Consider the following 17717-nt stretch of genomic DNA (forward strand, 5'->3'; position numbering starts at 1 on the left):
ACTGGGTCAAATGGTGATTCCATTCCTAATTTTTTGAGGAATCTCCATACTGTTTTCCAGAGAGGTTGCACCAGTTTACGGTCCCACCAACAATGTATGAGTGTACTCTTTTCCCCACATCCTCACCAACATTTATTGTCACTTAGTTTTCTTGATAATTGCCATTCTGACTACAGTAAGATGAAATCTCAATGTGGTTTTAGTTTGAATTTCTCTAATTGCTAAAGATGCTAAACATTTTTTCATATATTTGTTTACTGTTCATATTTCTTCTTTAGAGAAGTGTCTGTTTAGTTTCTGTGCCCATTTATTGGTTGGGTTATTTTTTGAAGGGGGTGTTGTTTTTTGAGTTCTTTGTATATTCTGGATATTAATGTCCAATCTGAGGTACAGGTAGCAAAGATTTTCTCCCACTCTGTAGGCTTTCTCTTCATGCTTTCAATTGTTTTCTTTGCTGTAAAGAAGCTTTTTAATTTGATGCCATCATATTTATTGATTTTTTATTTTACTTCTTATGCTTTAGAATTCTTGTTAAGGAAGTCAGTTCCTGTGCTGATATGTTGGAGTGTTGGGCCTATATTTTCTTTTAGCAGGTGTAGGGTTTCCGGTCTAATTCTCAGGTTCACTTAGATTGTTTGTGAGAGATAGGGTTTAAATTTCATTCTACTATATATGGATTTCCAGTTTCCCCAGCACCATTTGTTGAAGAGGCTATCTTTTCTCCAATATATGTTTTTGGCACCTTTGTCTAATATGAGGTGACTGTATTCATGTGGATCTGTCTCTATGTCTTCTATTCTGTTCCATTTGTCTTCATGTGTGTTTTGGTGCCAATACCATGCTGTTTTTGTTACTACAGCTCTGTAGTATAATTTAAGGTCTGGTATCGTGATGCCTCCTGCTTCACTTTACTAACATGTTGGATATAATTGCGTGAGAGTTATCATGGTCAAGTGATTTAAAGGTCATGTGTTTGCAGTAAGGTGGGTCTGTTTTTAGTTCCTGGCACCACCACTTATCAGTTCGCTATGCAATCTTCAGCAAATCTTGTCTGAGTTATTTCATCTGAAAAATAGAGACAATAATAGTACTTATAGGACATTCCTGGGGATTAAATAAGACGTAGGAGGTGAAGCATTGGTAACTTGAGTCCTTAACTAAGATCTGTAAGTGCAGAGACCATTTCCAGTTTGTTCACTTTTGTGTCTTCAGGACCTGATGCAAAGAAGGCACTTAGTGAATATTTACTATTTGTTGGATGAGTAATTGAGGTAGTGGGTGCCTGGATTAAGCCACTAATGATGGAGATGGACAAAACAAAATTCAAGGTAGAGACTCAGGTTTTTTTCCTTCAGTTCTCCCTATCATCAGCCACTCCTACTGATTCAATCCCTAAATATGACTTGGTTCATCCCGTCCTCTGTGTATTCCTGCTGTAACTGCACCCATGATCTCTCACCAGGACTATTATGTAAAGTACATGAACATTCTCCCATCTGCCTCTTTATGAGTGTCTTCCAGACTAGTATTGAAGGAATCTCTTCAAAGCTGAAATGGGAACATGTCATTCTTTTGCTTAATGTCCTTCTATGGATACTTTGGATTTATAGGATCGAGTCTCTCAACTCCTAATACCTGTGTGTACATTTCCATCTTCCCTTCCTACCCTTCCCTTTCTCACACCTAGGAGCTTAGTAATGCCAGGTTGGTTAGAGTCTCATCCTCAGAACATACTGTGCTATTTCTTTCTTTTGTTAACATTATAAGTTAATGCATTTTATTATATCAACATTAAATTATTTAAGATTACATAGAATTATTACATAATACATAAAAATTTTTAAAAATGATAGTTATTTTAAGTGATACAGAGTAAGCATTTGAAAAAAATTTTAATATCTCTTTATGAAAAAGCGCTTTATCACACTAGGAATCGAGGAGAACATCCTTCATCTAATAAAGAGTACCTATAAAAGAACTCTGGTCAATATATTTAGTGTAAAAAGAGGTTGTGGCTCAGTGGTAGAGTGCTCGCCTAGCATGCACAAGGCACTGGGTTTGAGCCTCAGCACCACATAAATATAAAATAAAGATATTGTATCCACCTGAAACTTAAGAATAAATATTTTTTTAAAAAAAGAGGAAAATGCTACTTTGGGGACTAAGATGAGACAATAATGACATAGATCATGTGCTTGCATACATAAAAAAAAACTATGGGTGAATTATCAAAATCAGTAAAAATGTTCAATAAGTTTGATTTTAAATAGTCAATAGGCAAAAATCAACTTAAATATATAAGAATAAAATTTTATGATTATATATACAGATTTTTTTTAAAAAAAAGATACAAATTTTTAAGGCATAAAATGTGAAGGTAGAACCCAGGTATCATCAGAAAGGTTACAAAGAGAAAGCCCCTATCCAATTCCCTTAGAGAGATACCAACTGAACAATATTCAGTCCACACTGCCTGTAGGAGAACTCCCAAATCTGTCACAGCTGCCCAGGCAAGCTCAAAACTAAACACAGCAGGTGAGTAAAACTTTTTCATGGGTGATGGTTGTTCCTTCAAGCCACCAACCCAGTTTCCTTATGGGGCAGCATTTACAAAATGAACAACCAACCCATGGCTCCTCCCTTCAGAGAAAAACAGAAGAGTGGATCCCACTGACAATTTTCCAGCTTGGGAGGAAACTGCCAGAGAAATTATTTTTTTCTGTTTTCACGTGACTTCTGACTTCTGAAGGAACGGGCACATCCGGGGGCAACTGAAGACAAGCTCAGTGCTTACGGCAATGCCAGAGAGCTGCAGCCATACTGTGCTGTTTCATGTCTTCATGTTTTTAAGAGTTTTTTGCTTATTCTTACTCTTCTAACATTCTTCTTTCTGTACCAATTACCTTTGTCTGCAAACGGCAGGAAGCACTAGACTAGAACTTAAACGTTTCTGTCTTTCCCTCCTAAAGTTAGGAGGTGATGTCAAAGGCCACTGAAGTATCTTGGCTACCATCAGGGCTTGAGTCTTGGGGTTCTGTTATCAATGTGTGACGTCCATCTTTGTTCCTCTCTCAATTTTCTACCCTCTCTAGGATCTGATTCCTTTAATCATCTCCTCTTTTCTGTTTCTCTGATGTTGTCTGATTCTCTGATGTTGTCTCCGTTTCTCCAGAGTTGCTACATTCTCTGAGCTTTGATAGTACTTTGTTCTTACTTCTGTTGGACACATTTATGGATCTGCCTTAACTTCTAGACTGGGATCCTTTGAGAGTAGGGATGTAGTCTTTATCATCATTCCTAGTATAGTCATAGTTTCTGTGTAAATCAGTGAATAAAGTTATGAAATCAGGGAATCTGGGTAACTTTTACTCTAATCATAATGAGTTTTGTTTTGAACATATAAAATTTGGGCATGTTGTGTTGACACATTGAAATTGATGGGCTAGCAGAACACAAAAGTGATGTTCTGTAGACATTTCTAATTTGGGAGCAGAAACTCAGAAAATATTTTATAGTTAATGATGGAGATGTAGGGGTCACCAGGAAAGACAAGAAGAAACGGCTGTTTGAATCACGTTTTTCAGGAGTGGACTAAACACAAGTGGTAGAACCTTTATAGGAGGTAGAGAAAGGGCTGATAGTGGAAGTTGAGGCTCCTTCCTTCTACTTCAAACCCATCTTCTTGGTTCTTCTCTTCCACTGTATGAAGGTAGGAGGAGTGGAGTCTGGGTTTCTTCCGCTTTTAATAGCAAGAGGGAATGGGCAGGGTGGAAAATGTGTTTTGTTCTTCTTACAAGATAATCAATAAACTGACAAGGCTTAAGAAGTTCTTTTTTAAATTGAAAAAAAATCTTTGGCGATTCTATTTATTAGATAGTTTTTTTAAATTCATATCTCTTTCCCTCTATTCTACTTCATTGCTTTCTTAGGGCCTCTAGGAAATATAACACTAGTTTATATAGTTTTTTTTTTAATGTAAGATTACTCAGCTAAAGTGAGTTCTGTGTTTCTATACAACTGTTTAACAAATTATAAGTTGTAAATCTAGTTGCATAAAAATAAAAGCCGGGGGTTGGGTTGCTCAATGGTAGAGCATTTGCCTGGCATGTGCAAGACCCTAGCACCACTATATAAATAAATATTAAAACTGCATGGAAAAATGACAATGAACAGCATAAGCACATTTAAAAGTCAAACCTTCTGGCAAAATTAAGGAAAATGTTGCAACTTGAAGCCAGAAAATAAAATTCCTTAATATATAAAGAGCTCCTATAAATCAATAATGACACCAACAATCAGAAAAATGAAGAATGACCATTTCAGGAAAAAAATATAGGGGCTTTTAAATATCTGAAAAAATATTTTATTTCACTCATGAGAGAAATTAATATTAGAACTACATTGAGATATCATTTTTCATTTGTCAGATTGGCAAAGATCCAAAGATAAATAATATTCTACATTGATAAAGGTTGGGGCATTTATAAATTGCTAATGGGAGTAAAAATTGTTTCAATCCTTATGGAGGGCAGTTTGGCGATACTTAACAAAATTAAAACTGAATATTTTCTTTGATTCAGCAATTTCATTTCTAAGAAATTTAACAAACAAGTGCAGAATTGTTGTGTATTAATGCAGGATTGATTATTATATTATCTTTAGAAATAACAAAGATTGGAAACCAAGTGTTCATCATTAAGGGATGACTTTAAAATAATTGTGGTATATACATGTCAGTGGATTCTTTGAAACCATGAAACAGAATAAGAAATATCTTCATGCACTTGTATAGAAAGATCTCCAAAACCCTTTTTTTTCCCTTCTTCTTCTTCTTTATGGTGCTGGGGATTGAACCCAGGGCCTTGTGCATGTTAGGCAAATGCTCTACCACTGAGTTATACCCCCAGCCCTCCAAAATATTTTTTAATTTAAAGTAAAGTGCAAACCAGTGTATCTGTTTTGTCCTTGCTTATACATACATATTATAAAAATATAATGGATATATTTTAAACAAAATATTAAAAGTGATTTCCTGTGAGGGGAGATTGTAGGACAAAGGTTTAAAGGAACACTTTTTAGTATCCCACTTCTAGATTTTTTTGAATAATTATGTTTTTCTCACCTCATTCATTATATTTTTGAAATATATCTATACTTTTAATTGACACATAATAATTATACCTATTTATGGGGTTCCACGTCCATGTGACATTTCCATATATGTATGCAACATGTAATAATCAGAGCAGAGTAATTGGCATATCTGTCACCTAAGACATTTGTCATTTCTTTGTTTGGATTTGGAAATGTCCAGAATCCTCTCAACTTCTAGAGTTTTTAATCAGGTAAATATATCATCTATCTGAAAACATTAAAAGGAAGAAATTTTTTAAATATTTAAAATAGAAATATTTAGTTTAAACAGCTACAGAGACACAATTTCCCTAGTGATTCAATATAAGTAGGTTTTACATTGGAAATAGTTTAATGATATTTTTGTTTCTGAAGTGCCAACCGTATGTCCCCAGAACAATGCTACATGATGTGGAGTTATAAGGAGAAAGCTAAATATGAGCAAAGTAAGAAAAGGGTTAAGACTGGCTGAAAGTCAAGCGAGGGAGTGAGATAGACCACTTGAACAAGGGCACAGAAATGGATGTGGGCTAATTTTTGGAGGAGATCAATAAAATCAAGTTGATAGCAAAAGATCTGTGTGATGAAGATCAGCTTAAATAGGTACAGAAAGATAATGAATAAAAGTTTTCAAACACTACAGTGTATAATTTGTGTTTTATTGTAGGGACTATGAGTTCTGGACTACTTCCTATATCATCATGGAAAGTTCTTTTGAAGCTACATAAACATGCTGTTATGCATAAATTTAAAAGATTCACTAGCTTATGATAGTAAAAATGATATATGAAGGCAGAGTTAAATCAAGTTGTAATATTTATTTACAGTCTTTACTATGTGAACATTCATAAACTGTATTTGTCACTGTACACTTACCTAATAAACTTACTGACGTGAAAGGTATTGTCAAAGGAGAAAGTCGGGTTTTACAACATCAGATGTGCAAAGTCAGTAAGATTAGTAATAATAAAGATATAGGGTTTCACTAAGTTTGCAGTGTGCTTATATTTTTAAAGAAACAACTTCATTGTAGAAATTTGGGAAACAAAGATAAACCTAAAGGAAACAAATATCCCAAAATCATTTTACCCGTTATAATGTGATTTATATCTTTATTCCTTTATCTTATTCGGTTATTTTTATGTTTTTTCCTTCAAATGGGACAACATTGCTTTTATAACATTTTCCATTTCATACATTATGAATATGTTTATATGTCAAAAATATACTTCTTGTGGGGTGTGGTGGTACAGGCCTGTAATCCCAGCGGCTCTGAAGGCTGAGGGAGGGTGATCAGGAGTTCAAAGCTAGCCTCAGCAACCCTGAGGTGCTATACAAAAAAAAAAAAAAAAAACCCTGTCTCTAAATAAAATACAAAAAAGGGCTGGGTTATGGCTCAGTGGTCGAGTGCCCCTGAGTTCAATCCCTAGTACCCCTGCCCCCGCCAAAAAATACACTTCATATAGTATTGTACTTATGGATGGATTTGTGTTAATGAGTCAGCGTTTACAAGGTACGTGGGCAGCAATTATCACTGTTGATATATGTGCTTAACCATTTTTCTGTTGTTGGACTATTATGTTGTTCTCAAGGTTGGGGGTATTAATGTTTTACTTTATTGTATTCATAATAAACATTAACTCTATTAGAAACATTTTTCTTAATTGATCATTTATTATTTTTTTTTGTTTTCAATGTTTAATATACAAAAAAAGCTTTATGCTTTTACCAGTCAGTTTTTTCTGTCTTTTCCTTTGTGATTATAGTCTAGGAAAGCTAATCTCTCACTATGATAGCACAATAAATATTGACAATGGATATTATAAATATCAGTATAATACAATTCTTTTTTGTGTGGGATTAGACCCAGGGCAAGTGCTCTACCACTGAGGTGCATCACGAGGCCTTTTTAAAAATTATCTTACTTTTGAGATAGTCTCTCTAAGTTGCCCAGGCTGGCTTTGAACTTGTAATTCTCCTGCCTCAGCCTCCCAAGTAGCTGGAATTACAGATATGTGCCACCATGCCACGCAGTAAATAATTAATTCTATTTTCTCTTAGTTTTTATATGGTTGATATGGATGGGCGTATAAATATATTTGTGTATAGATATTTAAATTTAATATATTATTATATATTATATATTATATATTATATATTTATATATTATTCTCTCTCTGGAATTTATTTTAGTTGTTCTTAATGGTTACTTTTTAAATTACTGATCATTATTACAGAATCATTAAATGAATAATTTATCCTTTTTAAAAAAATTTTTAGTTGTAGATGTACACAATACCTTTATTTTATTTATTTATTTTTTATTTATTTATTTTTTTGAGGATTGAATCCAGTGCCTCACAGGCAGGAGGCAAGTGCTCTGCCATTGAGCCATAATCCCAGTCCTAATCTGTCCTTTTTATCCTATTATAATGCCTCCATGTTAATAGTCTTTTTGGACTGTAATCAATGAGCTTCCCATCTTTTTTGCCAGCCCTATACAATACATTACTAAGTTATTCAGAGAATATTTTTGAGTGCTACTATGTTGAAGAATATCAAAGTGGATGCTGTGATTTCAGTAATCGACCAAACCCGAAAAGCATGGTTCCTGCTTTCATGGAGCTTCGAATCTAATAGGGAAGACAAACTTAAATTACTCCTACAGATTATTATGTAGGATAGAATTGAGATGATTGTTAAGAAGGAAGTGAACAAGGTTCCCTGAGAGCAGAACTTTTAGCGAAGGATTGAAGGGATCCTTGCTTGAGTTGAAATCTAAAGGATGAAAAAAATTTAGTAGACAAAAGTAAAAGATGAAGTGGGTGCTTTTGCGGGCAGAGGGAATTTCAGTGTTGCTGGAGCCGGGGGTTAAGAAAGCAAAAATGCAGGATAAGGCTGGAGAATGGGCAGGCATATGAAGGATATGAGAACAAGGTAAAATCTCAAAAGGTTTTTAGCAAAGGATTGACCAGATTTTATTTGCAGTGTAATGCAAAGAAGTGACTGAAGGTGCCAAGAGGAGTTAAGGAGAGCACTTAGGCACATTAGCATTAGCTCTTGGGAAGAGGCCTTAGTTGGTGTCCATGAAGTCCTTTCCTTGGAGCTGCTTGAAGTCCCTATAGCATGTCTTTCCCTCGGTGCAAGTAATCTAAGAGATCAAGGCAGAAGCTGCTGTATCTCCTATGACCTTGGAAATCACACATTGTGTCTTGTTGAGTATTTTACTAATCATGCGTGGCAGTATCACTAGCATCTTGTGAGTTCTCAGTATGTTTTAGGTTAGCCATTTTGATAGGTGTTTAGTGATATCTCTTGTGTTGTTTTTGTTTTGTGGTGCTGAGGATGAAACCCAAGACCTTGTACATACGAGGCAAGCACTCTACCAGTGCTTGAGCGATATCCCCAGCCCTCTCTTGTGTTTTTAATTTGCATTTCACTAATAAGTCAGTCCTGATTCAATGTGGGAGGAGCTTACAGCAAGTGAGAATCACAGGGGACCATCTGGTCACCACAGATTAAACCCAGTCTCCAACACTTACTTGCGGATTTTAATGACCAAAAACTCTTTTTTCATAATATGGTTTAATATGTGATTCTGATTCACCTCCCCTTATAACATTTTTATAAAGAATATTTTTCTTGTCTTTTTATAATCTTCCTTATGAAATTGGAGATGTTTTAGTAGAGCTCCACAAAAGCTCTACTGATCTTTTCCTTAGAATTGTGTTGTTTATTATTTTGTCTGAGAAATACATAGTTTATTATGATTAGACTTCTCTTTAATTAGCCAAGCATATTTCTCTATGTATGCAAATTTTCATTTAAATCACCTAATGAAGTTTGGTAATGCAAAAAGAAAGTTATCGCTTATGTGTCATTAGGATTCTTAGGTATCAGGGTTAGGGATGTAGCTCATTGGTAGCCTAGCATATGAGAGGCCTTGGGTTTGATCCCCAGCAGCACGGGGGGGGATGATTCCTAGATATTATTTTTGTGGTTGTTGCTGTGATTGTGATCACTTCCCTTTTTTCATTACCACCATGGCAATATATCTATATGCGCACATACATATATACATATATATTATATAAAAATGTATGTTTCCATATATATATGTGTATATATATATATATATATGTATACTGTGATGTTTTGAAATATGTATACATTGTAGAATGGCTCAATCAAGCAACTTAGTATATCTATCACCTCATTTTTTTTTTAAAGAGGAGAGAGAAAGAGAGAATTTTTTTAATATTTATTTTTTACTTTTTGGTGGACACAACATCTTTATTGTATTTTTATGTGGTGCTGAGGATCGAACCCAGGGCCTCACGCATGCAAGGCAAGCGCTCTACCACTGAGCTACAATCCCAGCCCAGGAAAATTTAATTATTTTCAGATTGAAGTTGACAGTGGGTAACTGAAACTGCAAAAAGTGAAACTATGGATAAGGGAAGATACTGACAACCACTGATTGAACTACTGGATCATACGGTAGTTCTTATTCGAATTTTTTTAAGGAACCTGCATAATATTTCCTATAATGGCTATATTAGTTTAATGTCCCACCAACAGTATGCAAGAGTTTGCTTTTATCACATCCTCTTCAACACTTGATATCTTTCACCTTTTTGATAATAAGTGTGAGGTGGTATCTCATTGTGGTTTTAATTTGCATTTCCTTGGTGATTAGTGATACTGAGCATTTCACATTCCTGTTGGTCATTTGTATGTCTTCTTTTAAGAAATATCTATTCAATTTCTTTGCCCAATTTTTAGTCAAATTGTTTTCTTGCTATTCTTTTCTTTCTTTTTCTTTGTTTCTTTGTTTCTTTTTTTTTTTTTCAGATCCTCATATAGTTTGGGTTAATTCCTCATTAAATATGTGATTTGCTGGGCACAGTGGCACACACCTGTAATCCCAGAGGCTGAGGCAGGAAGATCGTGAGTTCAAAGCCAGCCTCAGCAACAGCAAGGCACTAAGCAACTCAGTGAGACCCTGTCTCTAAGTAAAATTAAAAATAGGACTGGGGATGTGGCTCAATGGTCAAGTGTCCCTGAGTTCAATTCTAGGTACCAAAAATTAAAGAAGTATGGTTTACAAATATTCTTCCCATTCTATAGGTTGTATCTTCACTCTCTTGATTGGTTTATTTGTTGTGCAAAAGCTTTTTAGTTTGATATAATTCCATTTGCCAATTTCTGCTTTTGTTGCCTATGCTTTTGGAGTCATATCCAAAAAAACTGTTGCCCAGACCATTGTCTGGGAACTTTTCCTCTATGTTTTCTTCTAGTAGTTTCACAGTTTCAGATCATACACTTGAGTTTTTAACCCATTTTGAGTTGATTTTTGTATATGATGTGAAATAAAAGTCTAATTTTATATTATTTTTATTTGTTGCATGGGGATATCCAATTTTCCCAGAACTATTTATTGAAGAAGCTGTCTTTTCTTCAGATTGTGTATTCTTGGAATCTTTGTTGAAAATCAATTGGTGGTAAATGTATAAATTTATTTCTTTTTTTTTAAGATTTTTTTAAAGTTTTCAATGGGCCTTTAGTTTATCTACTTACATGTGGTCCTGAGAATCAAACCCAGTGCCTCACACGTTAGGCAAGCACTCTACCACTGAGCTACAACTCATACAGCCCCATAGATTCATTTCTGAGCTCTCTATTTAGTTCCATTGGCTTATTTTTATATCAGTGTGTTTGTTTTTATGTCAGTACCATGCTGTTTGGATTATTACAGTTTTGCAGTCAATTTTGAAGTCAGGTATTTCTAACACCTCCAAACTTTTTTGTTTTTTGCAGAAGATTAATTTGGCTATTCAGGATCTCTTGTGGCTCCATGCAAATTATAGGATTGGTTTTTCTACTTCTGTGAAGGATATCATTGGAATTTTGATAGGGATTGTATTGGTTCTATAGATTACTTTGAGTAATATAGGCACTTTGACAATATTAATTGTTCCAATTCATGAACATTGTATGTCTTTATTTATTTGAGTCAATTTTACTAATTGGTGTTCATAATGTGCAGATCTTTCATTTCCTTGGTTCAATTTATTCCTAAATATCTCATTTTATTTTGTTGCTAATATATGTGGGATGATTTATTCATTTCTTTTTGATAGTGTATTGTTAATGTGTAGAAATAAATGATACTGATTTTTTAGTGTCAGTTTTGTATTCTTTGTGTCAATTTTGCTGAATCTATTGTAAAATATTTTTGGTAGAGTCTTAGGTTTTTCCACATATAAGATCATATTATCTGCAGAGACCAACATATTGTTTTCAATCTAGAAGTGTATTACTTTTAATTCCCTCCTCATTTTATGGATCAGGAAACAGACCCAGAAAAGAGAGGCAACAGTTGAGTATCAGAGTTGGCAACTATACATCTTAAATGTGAAAATTTTATTGTGCTACATTAATAGGAAATCAAATTGCATACCCAGTCAAATCTTGTTAATGTTAATATTCCCTTAGGTATCATTTTCCTTGGTATCAGATTTCAAAGTAGCAATATACATTTCAAAACATGTCTCCAGTTTTCTGTCATTTCGTAGTGTCATGACTTGAGGACCTGTCTCATCTCCATTCAGTTCTCCCAAGACGTGATTCCAACCACACAGGAACTATTTTCTTCTTTGAGGGGTCTAAATAGCAACCACCAGTCTATTGCACTGACTAAATATTTAATGAAGATTGAATATTTCCTCTGTGATGGATCAATTACTTTTGTTGGTTCTCTGAGGAAAGCTTTTTTTTTAATTTCCTGCAGTAGGTTAAGAAATTTATTTTTCTCAATGTTATTAAAGCCAGAGTTCACTTCAGTAATATAAAAATTCATGTCCCTTAGGTTTTTATTTGCTTATTTTTCCTAGTTTAATTTATATAGTTTGTATTTTTATGTCATTTCAAATATAAGTCATTGATCTGGTAGCATGAAATAGTCATTTGCTAAAAGATTGGTTTTTCTAGAGTTTGTGGTATTTAAATTTCTGAAAATGAAAAATATTTGCTCATGAGGTATAAGAATGTGAATTTTTTAATGAATGAAATTAATTTTTAATTGATAAATGACTTCAAAAACATGAATGATTTTTATTGTCAATTGACTAAAATTTGCACTTTTTATATTTTTAATTATCAGTCATATACTTAAGATTATCAGTCTTATCCTTAAGATTTTGTTAACTTCTATTTGGAGTAAATGAAATACACTTGTCTTTGGAGTCTCTAAATTTATAAATTAGTGAAATAGCTTGAAATTTTTCAAGTTGTACTATTGTAATCACTATAGGAATCATTTGGTCAGGTTTTTAATATGGCATTTAGATGGAACTTATCAGAATCAATTAGAAAAATTAAGTCCTCTCATTTAAATCAAACAGAAAAAATGAACAGGTAGGAAAAAGAATGCATGCCCTTTTTACACTCTTCCCTAGGAAGCAAGTGAACATAATTATGAAATAGACAAGTAACACCTATTAACAAAATGTCCTCTATTTTTAAGAAATAACTTCACTATATTTCACATTTGATAACTTATGGGACCTAATTTAAATAACTGCTAATAGCAACCAGTGTGTGTTTGACTAGAGGAGAAGTGTATGTGGGGTGACAGTTATAGTACATATTTGATAACAAGGGTAGAATAAATCAGTTGAATCTTAGTGGTCTGATAACTGATTTTAGGTCTTTTTGACCCAGGAGTCTGTGACCTGTGAAAACTCTACTTTTTTTTGGATTTGATAAAACATTTTACAATGCAAGCAAGGTTTTAAATTTAGATGAATGTCACACTGCAGGAAGTTGGCTAATGTGGTTCAAACAAAGGATATCAAGGTGTAAACTGGGAAAAGTTTAAAAAGTTCTGATAACAATTAACATATGTGAGAAGACAGAGGCTACAATTATGAAGTTTCTTTTCTGCCTCAGCTTATAACAAAAAAGAAACTACAGTTTAACCTGGTATTTGCGATGCTCTGATTACTTAGAAACATTCTGTTTTGTGAAATTATTGCCAAGAAAATGTGCCCAAATCTTGAGTTACAGATAGTTCTTGATTCTAATTGTAAGGTATTGCAGATCCCAGGCTGCACAACGCAAGGTAGAGGCTTGGGGGAGGGTTTAAGTCAGGGAAGGGAAGCTTCCTAGACATTATAGCTCTGTCCAGAAGCCAAATGGGAGATAAATCACTGCTGGCCACCTCTCTTATTATTGAAATGGTTCAGCCCTAGGGTTTAACTGAAGGACTAACAGGGTTTTGAAGTGCAAATAGGATGGTGAAGGGTAAACCCTTTTAGGGCTTCATTTTGATGGATTTTTTTTTCCTGTGTGGATTTCTGGCACTGACTGTGATCTGGAAAGGGCCCTTAAAAAAGAAAAGTTTTGTTTTTTTTTGATCAGTCAGGCAATAAGAACTTTCCACAGGGGTATACTTTTCCTGCATGCATATTGATCCTATTGTGTTTAAAAGTAGATAATTTAATTTTTTTTCTTTTTTTGAGCCTTCTGCAATGGAGCTGTCATTTCAAGGTCATGTCTCTCTCTTGGTATTAATGCCAAAGTTTGAGAATGTTGAAAAATGTGATACTTTTGAAATCAAGTTTTGACCCATTATTTTAGTTTTTTGTGTTCAAATGAAGTCTTCTAGTTAAAAATCAAGAACAATTTTCTTTTTTAAAGAAATGAACATTCTAGAAGGTTAACCTTTTCCATTGAGTTATATAATTGTACACATCATTTTATTTTTCATATACATTCTATGTGTACAAAATAAATGCGAATTTAAAAAACTGGAAAATTATGAGGTTGTGAAATATTGTACTGTGTTATTTGTAGAGATACACTGAAGTGTTGGAGGAACTAGGAGAGACATAAAAATGTTTAAATAAGAGATATGCTGGGGCTGGGGATGTGGCTCAAGCGGTAGCGCGCTCGCCTGGCATGCGTGCGACCAGGGTTCGATCCTCAGCACCAACAAAGATGTTGTGTCTGCCAAGAACTAAAAAATAAATATTAAAAATTCTCTCTCTCTCTCTCTCTCTCTCTTCCCTCTCTTACTGTCTCTTAAAAAAAAAAAAGAGATATGCTGACTTATCAAGTTGGAAAATTTTATTTTACCCACCCCAAATAATTAGTAGATAAAATGTCTTTTAAATTTTACGTATACGTATATATATTTAAGAGGGGGAGAATGGGTGGAAGGAGTCATTGATTCCAAGGAAAAACTACTGTGTGCAAACTTAAAGGTTTTGTGTGCAAAACTTTTAAAGAAAAATTAAAATATTTTTACTAAACAAGTGCCATGGTAAATGTTCATATTTCTTCTTAGAAATATTATTGATGGAACTTTTCTTGAGCATTTTGGCTCTTGGAATATAACATACATATATATTTGCATTGTGTGTCCTTTTAAAGAATGATAACATATTTCACTGCATCAGAGCTTTTCTTCTGTGTCACTCGATGTCTATTATAAAAAAAAAAAAACGGTTGTTAATCTCCATAATTGACATTGATCACACAATGTTTTTAATTGACCTCCAGCTTGGTGTTTGCTTTTGTGTTCTACAGAATTTTTTTCTTTTCAATATCTAAATATTAGAGTTCTATTTATTTTCTACTGCTATATGATAATTTTAAATAAGATGCTGTAAACAACAAAATCCAAAGCCCTAGATGGCATGAGGCAGAGTCCTCTGCATCTACAGCTTCCCTGTCATTAGTTTGTGACTCGGAGATGTTCATATGACCTTCCCTTTGTTAGAAGAGAGATCTGTCCTTCCCAGAATCCTCTTGTTAACTGTCTTTTTAACCCAAGTTGGAGGTTGTCTGATGAATGAATGGTGAATAGTGAGGGTTTTTTTTGTTGTTTTTTTAATGAGCTGCACATACTGTTGACATTGTGCCACACATTGCTTTTTAATTTCTAATGTGTTTTTAATTTGCAAAGCATGCGTGTGTCTTTCATAGCAGTAGCATTGAGTCAGCATTTCTAAGTCCAGATATTGCTTTATGCAAACGAGAAGGGTCAGGTTTAAGAATGCCGAATCCAAGTCTTAGATTTCCTGAAACACATGTGAATGAATTTCACTTTGGATATTGTTGAATAAAAGAAGAGATACTTGAGAGAGGCTTCTTTTCCCAAGAACTTTTCTTGCCTCTTGGCAAGTGAATTGCCCCAATATAAAAGCATTGAGCGGGGGTGGAAAGTGAGTTAGAGTGAAAAGGCAATCCACAAATAATCACTCTTTTCTGCCTTTGATTGTGTCAGATTTTTTTTTTGTGTGTGGCAATTGTTTTCTTTCTCACTTAGAAGAGGTTTATGGTCCAATGTCTGTCAAGTCAGCTCCTGTCTTAAGGTTGCAGTTGTATTTCTCCCTGGAGTTCCTGGAGGTGATGTTATCTTTTGTTCACTCAGCAGTGTGGTCGTTCCTGAGAGCATCTGTCACTTTAGGCATTACAAGATGGATGGGTCTCCAGTGAACTGCTGGTTGAAGCAAATGGTGAAAATAAGAAAAGACAAGGGGTTTCAGGGTCTGCAGAGAGGACAGACAACAAGGAAACACTGTTAGAAATCAAGAGTAAGCTGAGCAATAGAGGAAGAGAGCAAAGATGGATCAGATGTCATTTTATAAACATCTTGGGAGTCAGAATCTTTTGGTGGCTATCGTGATCTGAGGAGGACATCTGCATCATGGTAAACGATTCTGTACTTCAGATTTGTAAAATGTGTTCGGACATATTTTTTTTTAAGTCTGGGAAAAGTGTTGGGAAATAACAATAATAATAGAGAATGTTTTGTATGAGGATTTTGCTGTATGAAGGGTTAGTAGTCTTTGAAAATATTTTAAAATTAGGTTAAAATTGAACTTTAAGGGCTTTTTGTTTTATTTTCTGCGTTGCAAACAACAATAATTGAAGATAGTAAAATGTTTGAAAAGTTTTGGTCATTTCACTAAAATCTTTGCTCTTTTCTGAATGACTTTTGTTATTTTTGTAAGGGAATCCTGAAAATTCTATGCTTATGCTTAAAGGAGGCAGGAGCCAGATTTTAAATTATTTCAAGTAACCTCTGATTTCACTTAATGGAATCTTTGATCAAAGAAAGAAATATACGTGTTATTGATCAGAACAAATTGGAGATTTGTGTTGCATTCATTTTGTTGGTGAAGGTCAAAATTTGTAAATCCTGGCTGATACAAAGTCCCTTCTGTGTATGACAAGGAACAGAAAAGGATGTTAGTTGGGACATAAAAAAAGGGGAAAGAGGATGATGTAATTGGGAAAAAAATGATTTTGTCAAACTTTTGGCATTGTCCATGAAAAAGACCATAGGTTGAAAGGCAAAGAAATTAAGATGATTAGAAGCTTTAAGCTATACAAATGGTAGAGTATCTTCCTTCTCTATGGGTGTAAATAATAGATGAAAGAGTAAGAGTGACAACAAAGGATCAGGTCGTTTAAGAGAATGTGTGCAGCCTGAATAGGGGTCTGTGGCCAAGGGCCAAAGGTCTTAGCTTTGAGTGTAATTAGAAGAAAATACAAAAATGTCATTACTTGCAGGTGAAGTGTGCAGCACGTGGCCAAAAATTAGCAATTTTAGACTCCAAAGCTATTGGAATTGGATTACTGACCTTTAAAAAAAAAATCATTAAGGTCCTTGTGGAGTCATATAGTTTTCACTAGCAGTAATGCAGTTTGACCTTGTTGACCATATGGGGTAATATTGGGTTTGCCTGTAGGTAGCAAGGCTCTCCTGACTCAGAAAAGATGTCTACTTGTGTGTGGGTGGGAAGTATGTGAATTTGAAAATCTAGGTTCTGCATTTTTAATTATTCTTTTGCGTGAAGACACCCTTCTGACAGTAAGAGAGGTAAGATAAAGGTTTTTAATCCAGAATTTTTAGTAGTTCTTTTCTCTTAAGTTGGCATATCAGAAAGTAAAACAAATACCATTTCTTTAGAAAACATAAGGTAACAGTTCTTTAAATATTTTAATGCTATATTTACATTAAAATTAGTACATTCTTAAAAAAATCTTTTGTTTTCTTTTTAGACACAGAAACAAAGGACTAGAAATACTTCTAAATTATACATAAAAATCAATGAGATAGTTTTATTTCACTTCATTCTTATATTTCCAAATTTTCCATGCAATAGTTTATATGGACCATAACCTATTTAGTGAAGAGAATAACAGGCGCACTAGTTTTCAACCAACTATATGTAATTATAATTAACATCTTCTGAGAACAATGCTCAAGAGGGTAGGAAACAGGGCTGGGGATGTGGCACAAGTGGTAGCGCGCTCGCCTGGCATGCATGCGGCCCGGGTTCGATCCTCAGCACCACATACAAACAAAGATGTTGTGTCCGCCGAAAACTAAAAAATAAATATTAAAATTCTCTCTCTCTTTAAAAAAAAAAAAAAAAGAGGGTAGGAAACAGTAGGTCTTTTTCTTCTTGTAGACTTTCTTCTTGGAAATTAGACCATTAATTTACAAAGAGAAAAATAATTTCTATTGATGTTATATTTCACTTTTTTAAATTTATTTTTTAGTT

General features: G+C 34.1%; 1 pseudogene across 1 annotated transcript in view; it reads right to left on the reverse strand.

Annotated features, from left to right (window-relative positions):
* Positions 1 to 17717, reverse strand: part of LOC308631989 (large ribosomal subunit protein uL23-like) — a 491218-nt pseudogene that overhangs the window by 157721 nt on the left and 315780 nt on the right. The window lies entirely within an intron of this gene.

This window comes from Spermophilus citellus (genome assembly GCF_964194105.1).
Source record: "Spermophilus citellus genome assembly, chromosome: 12".
Taxonomy (NCBI): Eukaryota; Metazoa; Chordata; class Mammalia; order Rodentia; family Sciuridae; genus Spermophilus; species Spermophilus citellus.